Genomic DNA, 14,262 nt, shown 5'->3' on the forward strand with positions numbered 1-14,262 from the left:
GCCACCAAATTCTACCACTTACCCTGACTTCTCCAGCAACATCTCCAAGATTAAAGTCTTCCACCTGGGGAGTTCCCATCATGGCTCAGCGGAAATGAATCTGACTAGCATCCACGAGGACACAGGTTCAATCCTTGGCCTCGCTCAGCGGGTCAAGGATCCAGTGTTACTGTGAGCTGTGGTATAGGTCAGAGATGTGGCTCAGATCCTGCACTTGCTGTGGCTGTGGTGTAGGCCAGCAGCAACAGCTCTGATTCGACCCCTCGCCTGGGAACCTCCATATGTGTGGCCCTAAAAAGACAAAAAAAAATAAAAATAAAAATAAAGCCCTCTACCTGGAACTCAAGTATGGGAAAAACAGCTTTCCCTAGTTTTGTCATTCTTCTCAAGGTCAACCCCAACTTGGACCCACACATTCACTGAATTGTACATATTTTGAGAACTCACAGACACAAACGAATGCCTACAGAGCCCTCACACACACTTCATATCTCAGAAAGGGGTAGTGGTCACATCTCAAAATCTCTGTGGCTTCAGCTTCATGGATGCTGGATCCCAGACTGCCACTAAGATGCCAGGAGAAAATTAACTTGTCTACTGCCTTGTCTCGTAACTCTTGTTCTCTCAAAGCTGGAGCTAGGCTTGCACAGATGGACTATTTCCCTCACGGTGGCCCTGAAAGCTGGATGGGAATAACAAAGAACAGAGTTCACTGCCACTCCTCTGGACAGACCAGAAGGGGATTTGGCAGCACTGTGAAGAACCCATGTTCCTCTCTGGCCTGGAATTCACCATTCAGGATTCTTTAAGGTCTCTTGGATCTTCAGGATTCTCTGAAAAAAAAGTACCCTTGGAAGGAGGGGAGATTAGACTTCATGGGAACTGGTTCCCCCAAACTCCTTCTAGTCCTGATTTTTAACCTTGATTAATCCCCTATGAGAAAGGGATAAGTGATAGGGAGGGGGGTGAGTAAGGGATGAAAGGTTAAAAAGGGCTGGAGGAGAAGACAGGCTGTGCCCAGCTTCCTATGGAAGCTCACCTGTAGTAAAGGTAAGAGGTTGTGATGTACTGTGCATGGCCGCAGGGTCTTGACTCAAGAGTTAAGCTTGTTGGTCCCCCAACACTCATTCCATTGTTCACAAAACCATTCAATTGTTTTCATGCATTCATTCATTGGACAAATATCCACTGAGGACTTATTACCCACCTTTAAAAACCCACAATCTAATGGAGAGACAGTTATATATACATTTTATATTACAGTGGGGGTAAATATAACAAGATATAGAGAGATGATAGATAAGAGGGAGGTAGGGGAAAGAAATTAATTCAGGAGCATTAAGTTTAGTTGTTTTATTTTTAAGGGAGGAGGAGGTAATTATTGAGCTGATTCATAAAGGGTTAACAGCAGTGAGATAGGAATTCCCATCCCCACTGCACCACAGTGAGATCCAACCGTAGTGGCCTGGGTCCCTGCAGAGTCACGGGTTCTGTTCCCCAGCCTAGTGCAGTGGGTTAAAGGATCTGGCATTGTTGCATCTGTGGTACAGGTCACAGCTGTGGCTCAGATTCAGTCCCTGGCCCATGGAACTCCACATGCCACACTCTACAGCCATAAAAACAAAGAAACAAGAGAAAACTAGTGAGAGGGTAGGAAAGAAATCTTTCCAGAGAGAAAGAGCAGTAAAAGCACAAGCATGACAAACCAGTTGCCAGTTGTGTATGTGTGTGTGTGTGTGTGTACAAATAGCACACTTTCAGTCTAGCTGGTCAGTAAAGTATAAGGTATAAGGGGCAGAGGAAGGGAGATGAAGCGGAACTGGGAGACCTGGGCCAGAAAACAGAGGTCGCATAGCTAAGTTATAGAGTCAGAACTTCACCCTTGGACAATGAGTACAACTGAGTGATTGATTGAGAACAGCAGTGACAGGGTCAGAGAGAGAAAATTCAGGGTTAGTTAGGGTGAGTCAAGAAAATGCCCTGGAGAAGGGAGATAATGCGCCTGTTGTCTTAGTAAAGACAGGAGGGATCAACTATTATTCGAAGAATCTGAGTAATCTCTGGCCATATCACCAATTTGCTCAATACAAAGAAAATCCAGCTCATTTGTCTTAACTCTCCATTGTGGGTATAGATAAGCAAAGATCTTGCCATTTTTCACTATGATATTGAGCAATCTCTCCATCTGCAGGTAATAAGTATTCATACCCTGTAGAAAAGGAAAGAAAAAGTCGATAAACAACAACCAGAAGGTTAGAGGGGTTGCCCAGGGCATATAACTAATAAACAACTGAGCCGTTATTGGAACCCAGGCCTGACCCCAAGTCCAAAGCCCTGATGACAAAGCACCTAGCCTCAGCTGTGACACATCATAGAAAGTTCACTCTTTTTTTCAATTCTGCAATTTATTCCACTTAGTGACATCTCTCCTCTTTCATGAAGACTTCAATACCCTCCAGATCACAATGACTTTTCCAAGAGGCCCTTTATATTTGCAGTCAAAATTATATAATCCCAGAGTTCTGTTGTGGCTCAAGGATAAAAAATCCGACTAGTATCCATGAGGATGCATGTTCGATCCCTGGCCCCACTCAGTGAGTTAAGGATCTGGTGTTGCCATGAGCTGTGGTGAAGGTCACAGATGCGGCTGGGACTGGTATTGCTGTGACTGTGGTATAGCCAGAGCCACAGCTCTGATTCGACACCTAGCCTGGGAACTTCCATATGCTGTGGGTGTGGCCCTAAAAAGCCAAAAAAAATTATATAATCCCCTATATTATTATGACATTGTTTCATGTCTGTTATTCTTACTCACACATTGAAATTCCAGATTCTTAGGAGTACAGGGACCTATTAAGAGACAGTTCATTCTCACATGATGAGAAGAAACACAAGATACCCAAGACTTGCCTTTGTTCTGATCTACTTTTTCAAGGATGTTTGTAGAGCCAACAGCCCTGGAAGAGAGAGAGAGTGCCTCCAGGAAGTGTCATCCAGAACAAGGAGTGGGTTTGCTTACTGAGCAGCATAATAAAGGTACTGTCGACTCTGTAGCAAAGGATAGACCAGCTTATTTCCCATTATAAAATATTTGGGTTCCCTCAGCTCGGGTGTACCCTTCAGGCCCATTTTGCCTCACCCTATGGAAATGAGCTCAGGAACTGGTATAAATGCTGACACTCTGGTGGCTGCCATTGCTGTGTCTGATGAACTGCCCTTTGTCTCTGAGACACACAACCCAGGAATCATGTGTCCTCTGCCAGCAGACTAATTTGTTACCATGAAGGCAGGGTAAAATTCCAAATTCTTCACAGTTCTCTAGTCTTCTCTTCAATAACTAAGAAAGTCCTCATCACATAGCAGGACCTCAGCAAAAACAATCATGAGCAACCAATTTTCAGCATTCAAGTGTGGAAGTCATATTATCGGTAAATGTTAAAAATTCAGCCTCTTGAGAGAGTCAAAATCTCTTCAATCAGATTTATACATAACCATTAGTCATGTATCTTAAATTAGTATTGAGCCAGTATATGCAATGGCTGAGAGCATGAATTCTGAGATCAAACAAGCTGCTTGGTCCAAATTCTATCTCCTGAATTACCAGCTGCGTGACTTTGGGCAGGTTTTATAACCCCTCGGTTCTTTAGTTTTTCCTAATGGTAAAATAAGGGTAACACCAGTATCTTAGTTCATGGGGTTGTTGTAAGGATTAAATGAGTGACTTTATATAAAGCACTTAAACCAATGCCAAGTCCACATATAATGTTGTTATTGTATAGCTGCCATTTCAAATGCAGCAGCACATTCCAATGGCATCAAAATTACTTTAAAAACTCCAGGTCTGTTGATTGCAGAAAAAATCTTGAAATGGACTGAAACATTTAACCATCAGAAAGAAGGATGCTTATCCTAAGACAAACCTACGCAGCACCTCTATAGAAGTCTGGTGCTCAGGTAATGATGGAAACCTTTGCCAAAGTTTTTATAGATCTTGGTGATAACAGTCCTCCCTCAAATACCAGGTTCATAAGGCAGTTATTTTGGGCCCATGTTATTTTTAGAATCCCTCGTTGTTGGGCAAGGCAATACTGGATTCACCAATGACAGCAAATCTGTAGCTGCTCAAGAGAGCTCCCACAGTTCAGGGGTCTCCTGCCTCAGGATGCACACGATCATCAGGGGAAGGTTAAAAGGTCTGTACCAGCAGCCACTCAGGGGCAGAAGAGGCTGCTTTTGACCTCAGAGAAACAATGGCTTTTAATATCATTTTAATGAACCAAAATGAGTTTACCAGGCAAAGAATGAGGTGAGGATTAAGGAGACAGTAAGTCTGAATCATGTGGTTTATAGTCTACACTGTACAGGTTCATTAAATACGTGTCAAGTCCAGTCCTCTTTTGTAATAAAAGCTTAGTATGAGAAAAAAGAATGAATATATGTGTATATATAACTGATTCACTTTGCTGTACACTTGAAACTAATACAGGAGTTCCCACTGTAGCTCAGTGGGTTAAGAACCCTCCATAGTGTCCACGAGTATGCGGGTTCAATTCCTGGCCTTGTTCAGTGGGTTAAGGATATGGCATGGCTGCAAGATGCCGCTCAGATCCTGTGTTGCTATGGCTGTGGTATAGGTGGGCAGCTGCAGCTCCTGTACAACCCTAGTCTGGGAACTTCTATATGCCGCAGGTCCAGCCCTAAAAAGAAAAAAGAAAAAGAAAAGAAACTAATACAACATTGTAATTCAACTACACTCCAATAAATTTTAAAAATAAATTTAAATTTTTTAAATGTAAAAAAAAAAAACCTTAGACAAGAGTGCAATTTGGTTAATGATAAGAGGCAAGCAATGCTTATTGAGCACCTACTGTATGTCTTTAATGTGCATTATCTCTACTGTGGGAAACGGGCCAGATTAGTCCTCTTTGAATAGTTGAGAAAATGTAAGCTTCAGAGAGGTTAAGAGGCCTCATTGTGATCACAGAAAAGTAAGTGGTGAAGCCAGACCCTGAACCAAGGCTGGGCTCTCTTCCCGCTCGGCCTCAGGTACCACAGCCCAGATGCCCATCCCACTGCACTGTGAGCTTTCCCTAAGCAGCTTCTTGTCCTTTTCATCAGTGTATCACTACATATATTTATTAAATATAAATATATATTTATGAATGTAGAGCCTTTAATAAACTTTTATTGAACAGATGAAATTGGACATCAGGCAAAATCATAGTAAATAGACTGGGTCCTTGAACACAATCACCCAAAAATAAGACTTATCAACCTGGGAAGCTGCCACAAATAACCACAAAACGCTGCAAAGTCCCTTAATCACCAAGAGCAGCTCGGGCTGGCTGGTTAGAAGAAGGGACAATTATACTGGAGGTCCCAGGAATATGAAAGAGATGAATGGTCCATTTAAAATTTTATTACCCTCCATGCATTACCTTAGCTTTGACTCTGGGCCCCCAATGTTAGTTGCTAACTCTTGCCATGAAGCCTAGAGTGAAGTCTGATCAGACGCGTATCAGTCAGCTGAGAATATGGACTCTAACAGCCGGAAATGTCCAAGTTTCTTCCTGCAAGGCATCCAGCCGGTTGGACTGATCCCTGGCTGGTTGGGGCTGAGGGTTTTCCTGAGAGGCCAGCTGGGTTGGGATCACATGGAAAATGGTCTGAAATGGGAAGACAAACAGACTGTGGACTTGATTGGAAACCAAACCAAAATAAGGAACAGAAAAATCATTTGCCAAGATCCAAGGCCAGAAGGTGAACAAATGTCAAAGCAGAGAATCAGGAGCCAGATCACACCCAGACCCATCAGAAGCTGGAGGGGACCAGTAAAGGGGCCCTAAGTCTACTGCTCTGAACAAGAGAGCCTAAGTCAATGACTATGAACTTGCAGCTCACTCCTATGGGCTAGGCAGTCAGGTTGACCCCGAAGCAAAAGGTATAGCAAACATGAGCCACTCTTGCTCCCATCCTAACATAGTCAACCCCCTTGAGAACCTGGAAAGGATTCAAAGGAGCTGGCCCTTTAAGAGCCACCCCCTAGTATTGCAGTAAGAGGTACCTGAGACAGCTCTGAAAGCTTTCCTCTTGCTGGGCAGTGGGAGGGATAAAGATGAGGATAGTGCATGATGCCCACCCACCATCCACCTTCTCTATGACACCAAGAACCCTGCGCCATGACTTTTCCCTTCCTTCTGGAATCAGTCGGGGCTGACCCAGGGGGGATGGGCCAAGTGTCTGACCCTGAGCTTGCAAGCCATTCAGTCCAGGATTAGAACTGCACGTGCTGGAGTCATCATCACCCACGGAGAGAATCCCTTGCAGCAATAGATTTGCTGACAGAGTCTACGAATCCATCATTAGCTTTTCAGAAACAACGAGGCTATTTCTTGCCAGCACTCGGGGATGAATGTATGTGCTGTGCATGCTGACAAACATCTTTTACAGTTTATAAATACCATAGCACGTGCTCTGTACTCCAATGGGAATAGATCCGGTTCGTCTGCTGCAGACAAGGCGCAATTTCAGCAGATAATTGCTACTGGAAAAAGAGCTCTGTGTGCGTTTCATACATCTGGTCTTACAGCACCGTGGAACTTTTCCATAATATGTATACTCACGTTGGTAGCTGGAAGGATTCATTTGGAAAGAAAGCTGTGTTCAAATAAGCCTTCAGGAAACATGTCCATTGATTTTTTTTTAATGATGCAAGAAAGTCCATCATAGACACACGTGTAGTTGCTGCTTCTCTGTATTTCTTAACAGAGGAAAGGGCTTCATGATAGCTTCTTACTATGCGGTGCTGTAGAACATGCACAAAGCATTTTTACATCCTCATAACCATGATCTTTTTGTTCCCTTTTCATACATTAAGATACTGAGGCTGGAGTTCCCGTCGTGGCTCAGTGGTTAACGAATCCAACTAGGAATCATTAAGTTGTAGGTTTGATCCTTGGCCTCGCTCAGTGGGTTAAGGATCCGGCATTGCCATGAGCTGTGGTGTAGGTCGCAGACCTGGCTCAGATTCCGAGTTGCTGTGGCTGTGGTGTAGGCCAGCAGCTACAGCTCCGATTGGACCCCTAGCCTGGGAACCTCCATATGCCGCAGGTGAGGCCCTAGAGAAGACAAAAAAAAAAATAAGATACTGAGGCTGAGAGAGCTGAAGTGGCTTCCTCAAGCCCATTCAGAAAGAAGCAGAGCTAAATGCAAACAAAAGGTATTCTTTTGTTTTAGCCTTTTTTTAATTAAAATATAGTTGATTTACAATGTTGTCAATTTCTGCATCTACCAGCCCCAAACTCCCAGTCCACCCCACTCCCTCCCCACACCTCCTTGGCAACCACAAGTCCGTTCTCTATGTCTGTAAGTCTGCGTCTGTTTTTAGGTTCATTTGTGCCGTATTTTAGATTTTATATGTAAGTGATATCACATGTTATTTGTCTTTCTCTTTCTAGACTTACTTCACTTAGAATAAGAATCTCTGGTTCCATCCATTCTGCCACAAATAGCATATTTTTTTTATGGCTGAGTAGTGTTCCATTGTATACATGTACCACATCTTCTTAATACATTCATCTCTTGATGGACATTTAGGTTGCTTCCATGTCTTAGCCATTGCAAATAGTGTTGCAATGAACATAGGGGGTGCACATATCCTTTTGAATTGTAGTTTCGTCTTGATATATACCCAAGAGTGGGATTGCTGGATCATAGGGTAGCTTTATTTTTAGTTTTCTTAGGTACCGCCATACTGGTTTCCATAATGGTTCAACTAACTTAAATTCCCACTAACAACATAGGAGCATTCCCCTTCTCCACCCCCTCTCCAGCACTTGTTAATCATAGACTTATTAATGAGAGCCATTCTGACCACTATGAGGTAGTACCTCACTGTACAAAAGGTGTTCCAATTCCAGGTCCAGTGCTCTTTCTCATCTGCAAATCCCTTGTATCTCAGTGAAATTTTCTATTTTCCAAAAACACTTACAATCACCTAAAAGTTGATCCAACATTAAATAAATTCTTCTGTTTTAGATCTCTACTTTTAATTTTAAATTAGCTTCAGTGTCTTTATACACAATAATGCTTCATAAATAATTTTTCTACTGACACGGGTAAAGGTCTTACAGTCAAATTGTGTTTGATTTTAATAATGTATTGCAATCAGACAGAAAATACCAGGTCCTGCTCAGGTACCACCTGAGCTAAGTCAACAGAAATCTTGCACCACAATAACATGAAGGACCACTTATGAAGTGCACACTGCAAGCACTGCACCAGATACTTTATATTGATTAGCCAATTTAATCCTTACTCTATCTCTGTGAGAAGTTTGGTGTCAACCCCATGTACAAATGAGAAGATAGAGACTCAAGGAGATTAAAGAGCTTGTCTGTGATTACAAACCAAGCTAGGATTAGAACTCAAGCTTGTCTGACACCAAAACCCACATTCTTATCCTATGTTCTTTCCTTTCAACCAATAAGATGCATTATATTAACATATCATTCGAATTAAGTCTTCTTAGTAACTTGGGTCCAGTAAGCTGAATATTGATCCCCAAACTATCCAGGTCCTCATCCCTCCCAGGGCAAAGAAACTTTGCAGCTGTGATTAAATTGAAGAAATTGACATGGGGAGATTGCCCTGGATTATTTAAGTGGATCCTAAACGTAATCACAAGTTTCCTTATAAGAGGAGGAAGCAAGAAGTGTGGCACAGAAAAAGAGAAGGCCACCTGACCACATTGGCCAAGATGGCAGTGAAGTGGCCACAAGCAGGTAGCCATCAAAAGCTGGGGGATGCACAGAACAGATTCCTGCCACCATGCCCGTAGCATCCAGAAGGAACCAGCCCTGACAACACCTTAAGGTTAGCCGCTCAGATTCAGTTCAAATTTCCGGCCTCGAGAACTGTAAGAGAATGAATTTCCATTGTTTTAAGCCAGGAAGGGTGTGATAACTTGTCACAGCAGCCATAGGAAACTAATACTTTTGGGAAAGTTGTTTAAGCATTCTACTCAAATACCCACACTCATCTGGATGTTGGTCAGATTGAGTAACACTTAATAAATATTTTATTGTCTACTCTTAATGTTCCTGGGGGAAAAATAATTGAGTAAAGCTTTCAAAACTGGGATTCCTTATAGCAGGAGAGGGAGTTCAGAATGGAAACTGAATAGCTCAAAGGCCACAGACATTCCTTATTCAGGGGCAGTTGTAGTTGGTTCCATCCTCAAGGAGTGTGAAACAAGGACAAATGAATTTAAACTGCTGTTGGCAACATTTAGGTTAAATTTAAGCTGTAGAGTGTGTTCTTTGAGCCTCGGGAGATTTTTTAAAACTGAGGAAATACATGTCTCAGACAATTTGAAGGTCTCGGCAGAAGCCGTTTCAATTACTTCTTGAGGATCCCAGCTTTTCTACGACTCTTCAATGCATGATTTGTAGAAAGACCTACCTGAAACAGGTGTTCAGAGATGCCAGGTTAACTGGAAAGTAATGGCTATGCAGTACCTTCTAAGACTAGATTGTTGATAGTATTGAAAAACTGTTAATTTTTAGTTTTACTAATGGCATGGCAACGGTGTTTAAAAAAAGATTATTCTTTTAAAGAAACTGAAATACTTACAGAATCAATGATATGACTGACACTTGCTTCAAAATAAACTGGGAAGGAGAGGAAATGAGTCAGGGAAGAGATATAACAAGTTTCTTATTAAATGATAATTGTTCAATGAGATCCTGCTGTATAGCACAGGGAACTATATCTAGTCACTTGTGATGGAACATGATGGAGGATAATGTGATAAATATATATATATATATATATGAATGACTGGGTCACTTTGCTATACAGCAGAAATTGATAGAACATTGTAAATCAATCAAATAAAAATCTTAAAGAAATTATAATTGCTAAAGATGAACAGTAGGCACATGTAGGTACATGACACTATTCTTGCAACGTTTGTTATGTGTTCGAAATTTTTCCCAATACAAAGTAGGAGGAAGCAGCGGGGGGCGGAGGGAGGAAAGGAAGGAGGAAGGGAGAAGTAAATAATTATGGCTGTGTCCTGCTGGATTTGGTCTCTATGCCTTTGCATGACCTAGGTTGAGTCACTCCTTTTTCTCATCTGTAAACTGGGGAGATGGGCCAGGTGACCGCTCATGTCCCCTGCAGCTGTCACATTCCATGGCTTTGGGTGGAGGTTTGTCATCCTTGTGCCTTCTTTTGCTCAGCTCACCCCTCCTCTCTCTGGGTTCCTAAGCACTCTGGCACTCTTCCTGGGAAGGACAAAGTAGCAAGGGCCGAAAATGATGAATGGTTGGGCCAGAGTGACTTAAAACAAATCAAAATCAAGTGCCTATTGACATTCAAGAGCCTTTTTACCTACCTCGCCCTCTAGTGCTCTGGGGGCCCTCACCCCTCGCCACCAGACAGAGGGATGTCTTTGCAAATGTGTTTAATAGCCTAAATTTTAAGGCAAGCTATTTGCCGTGCCCCAACAACAAGAAATGGAACCTCATTCGTTGGGACTCCCCTGAGAGACAATAAAAGAAAAATTAGATGGCAGGTTAAAATCAGTTTTATGCAAATTTATAACCTAAACCAAGTTAGAGCGGCACTGGCCAATTTTCAAAAAGAGAGTTGATTACATAAGTGTCAGAAGTAGAAGGAGTCTGGTGTGTGTTATACTCACCTCCAACCTGAGAAAACAAGCTCAGAGAGGGGCCGCCTGGCCTCCTGGTCGCACAGCTGGTCAGCCCTGGAGCTGATACCGAATCTCCAGGCTTCCTGACACCCATCCTTCCCTAAACTAGACGTACAGCTGGGACCAGTCACAAGTTTGCCTAAGAACTAGAGAAACACCTTTCTGCTCACATGAGTCAAACCCTGAAATTGAACCATAGAGAAACTGCTGTTATTCTAGGTCAAAAATGAGAGAATCCTGATAATCAATCATCCTTTTCTGAATGTCAGAGAAACCTTCTCCAATAAATTACAACAGGGGTCTCAGACAAAAAAGTCCCAAAGCGATGGCCCACCAAGACCCTCTAGAATGGGACAATATCAAGTGCCCTTAAAAACACTAGGTTAAATATCAGATCAAGAACTCAAGCACACACAAAAGCAACTGCGAACAAATGTTTCTGGAGGGGAAAAAAATAAAACTGTAAAAAACAAAACAAAAACCAAACAGGAAGAGCAAGCAAAGTCACAAAGTCTGCCTCTATGGACATCGTTACCCCCCCACACAAGAAAAAGGTGGGATCATCACATTTAAAAGTAGAAGAGCCTTTAGCTAAAGAGGGGTGGTCAGCAGAGGGTGGGGGCATCAGGGGAGAGAAAAGCCCAGAGGGCAGAGATTAGCAGGGTCTGTGACTGGGACCTGTCCAAGGTCAGCAAAAGTTTTATCCCTAAGGCTAAACTGAACTCACCAGGATCTAAGACTAATGCTCCCCAACAGTTCAGGTGTCACCTCCTCCAGGAAGCATCCTTACTTTCTCCCCCCACCCACCCACACACACAGACGTAAGTCAATGGACTTATCTACCTCCCATCAGCCTAAAGGTTCCCGAGGGTAAGGACCACATCTCATTTTTATATCCAGTGCCTAGCCTGAACACACACCCCAGTAAGCACTCCAGCAATAGGAAGCTCAAACTATCTCCAATAGAGAACAGGGAAGGAAGAAAGCAAGCCTGGTGGGATGGGCCCTTGGGTCTTCAGTGGCCTCCCAAAGCGCCATAAAGAATTGCTGCTGGGAGTTCCTTTGTGCAGCAGGTAAAAGATCTGGTGTTGTCACTGCAGCTGTGGCTCCAGTTTGATCCCTGGCCCAGGAATTTTCACAAGCCAACGTCACAGCCAAAAAAAAACCTTTTGCTGAAGATGAGAAAAACAAATTGGAGGAAACAGGTAACATCATGTGGTAGGGACAAAAAATTTGAAAGAATTCAATGACAAAATGAACCCTGGTGCCCAGGACTGATCACTCAGAAACAGGCAGTGCCAGCGGGGTGGTGCCTGGCTTCTTCCTCCCCCCTCAGTGCCCACTCCACCACCAGCCTCCCTGCACCGTGGGCATCTAGGCACTGACTCAGCCCTTCCCACACGAAGGATCCTGCCATCTCACCATGTGGGAATGAACAACAGGTGGCCTGCGTGTGCTTCAGGAAAGCCGAGAGGGCTATAAACCCAAGAAGACCCCGCAGCTCTTGGTGGCTAGAGACCAAATGAGACACATGAAATTTTTTTGTGTGTGTGACTTTTTGGCTTTTTCTATCTTCAGGGCCACACCCACAGCATGGAGGAAGTTCCCAGGCTAGGGGTTAAATCAGAGCTGCAGCCACCAGCCTACACCACAGCCATAGCAACTCGGGATCAGAGCTGCATCTGCAACTTACACCACAGCTCAGAGCAACGCTGGATCCTTAATCCACTGAGCAGGGCCCAGCATTGAACACACATCCTCATGGATTACTAGTTGGGTTTATTACTGCTGAGCCACAGTGGAAATGCCCATATGAATGTTGACTGAAGAGCATGGCAGGGGCTGAGGTGAGGCTCTCGGGAAGAGAGTTCTAGCTGGCCCTGCCCAGAGAGAAGCCACCACCCACACCACTCTGCACTCCATCAAGGGCTCAGGCCAACTGCCTCCAGGAATTAATATGATACAGGCAGAAACAAGAGTCCTATACAGCCATGACCTTGGATAAGCTCAGAGTTAAAAGATCCAGGGGTGGAAACTGTTCTTAAATACCCTGAAGCTGAGAGTTGGTCCTAGATTCTTGTAGAACCATGGGTTTCTCATTGTTTCAGCCACTCAGAGTTAAAGAATTACTCTCAGAACCTGCTCTAGCTTCTAGAAAACTCTGCTCTGTCAACAAATGCGTGCTTTGTGATACCGGAGAGGAAAGGTGCACAAGCCAGCATGTCCCCTTTCTACTCATGTCCTGGAAAAATCAACTGGCAGAGTTCATTGTCGTTCGTGTCTTCAGGTGAGCATTGCCTTGAATGTCCTAGAATCCAGTCCTGAACCCAGCAGATCAGGAGGCAGTGAGGTGCAGCATTCAAGACGCGGGCTCTGGAATCTCGCTCCCAGGAACGTAAGCCCAACTCTGTTATTCAGTGTGTGAAATTAAGTCACTTTTCCTGTGAACTTGTATCCTCATTTTAAAACAGAGGCAGTAATACAGCCTTGCTGCTAGGGATGTCCTAAGGAATAAATGAGATTATACAGGGTAAGCCCTTATACAGTAGCTTATTATTATTATTGCTGTTGCTATTAATACCACTGCTATTGCTATTACTATTACTATACAAGCAGTCTCCAGCTACTTTATTACTAATAGGGAAATCTTAAATAAAACTGGGTTCCAAATTCTATTGCTATGCTTCCAAATTATATTTATGCCAGCACAAATGCTTGTTGGGGGGGGGGATATTTTTCCAAATGGGCAAGGGATGACACAACTGCATGGAATAAACCTCCAGATTTTAAACTGACTTGAAACCCCATTCAGTGGTCGTCATCTCAGAAATCAAGGAAAAATTAAAAGGAGTAACGAGTCAAAAAGTTACCTTCATCAGGAGTTCCTGTTGTGGCTCTGCAGAAACCAACAGGACTATTGTCCAGGAGGATGAGGGTTCACTCCCTGGCCTCGCTCAATGGGTCAAGGATCCGGTGTTGCTGTGAGCTATGGAGTAGGTTGCAGTTTTGGCTCAGATCTGGCATGGCTGTGACTGTGGTGTAGGCCAGCAGCTGCAGATCTGATTCAACCCCCAGCTTGGGAACCTCCATATGCTGCAGGTGTGCCCTAAAAAGCAAAAAAATAGTTACCTTCATCAGATAACTTACAGAGATTGCCCTTCTTTCAATGAGATATATCTGCAAACATAATAAATTGGATAATGAATCCATGTGGGTCTTCCATTCAGATCTCACAAAGAACCCAGTCTGAGAGCATGAGCGAGAGTGGCCACACATCTCCAAAATTAAGATTTTAGCTAAATTCTCTCCGCCCCGGAAACAAGTATGTACGTTGCCTTTTATCACGAGGGGTTTCTACATACGGGGTGGACATGACTGCCTCTCAGGCTATTTTTAAAGGTTGGCTCATTTCATAGCTCCTGGCACAGCTTTGTTTAGGGATTTAAGTCTCACTCCTCTGGCCAGAGTGAATCACATCTGTGTTTGTACAACTCTTCCCCTTTCTTCCCTTCACTGAGCTATCTCTGCCTGCAAGTGTGTAAGTT

Source organism: Phacochoerus africanus, chromosome 5 (genome assembly GCF_016906955.1).
Source record: "Phacochoerus africanus isolate WHEZ1 chromosome 5, ROS_Pafr_v1, whole genome shotgun sequence".
Lineage (NCBI taxonomy): Eukaryota > Metazoa > Chordata > Mammalia > Artiodactyla > Suidae > Phacochoerus > Phacochoerus africanus.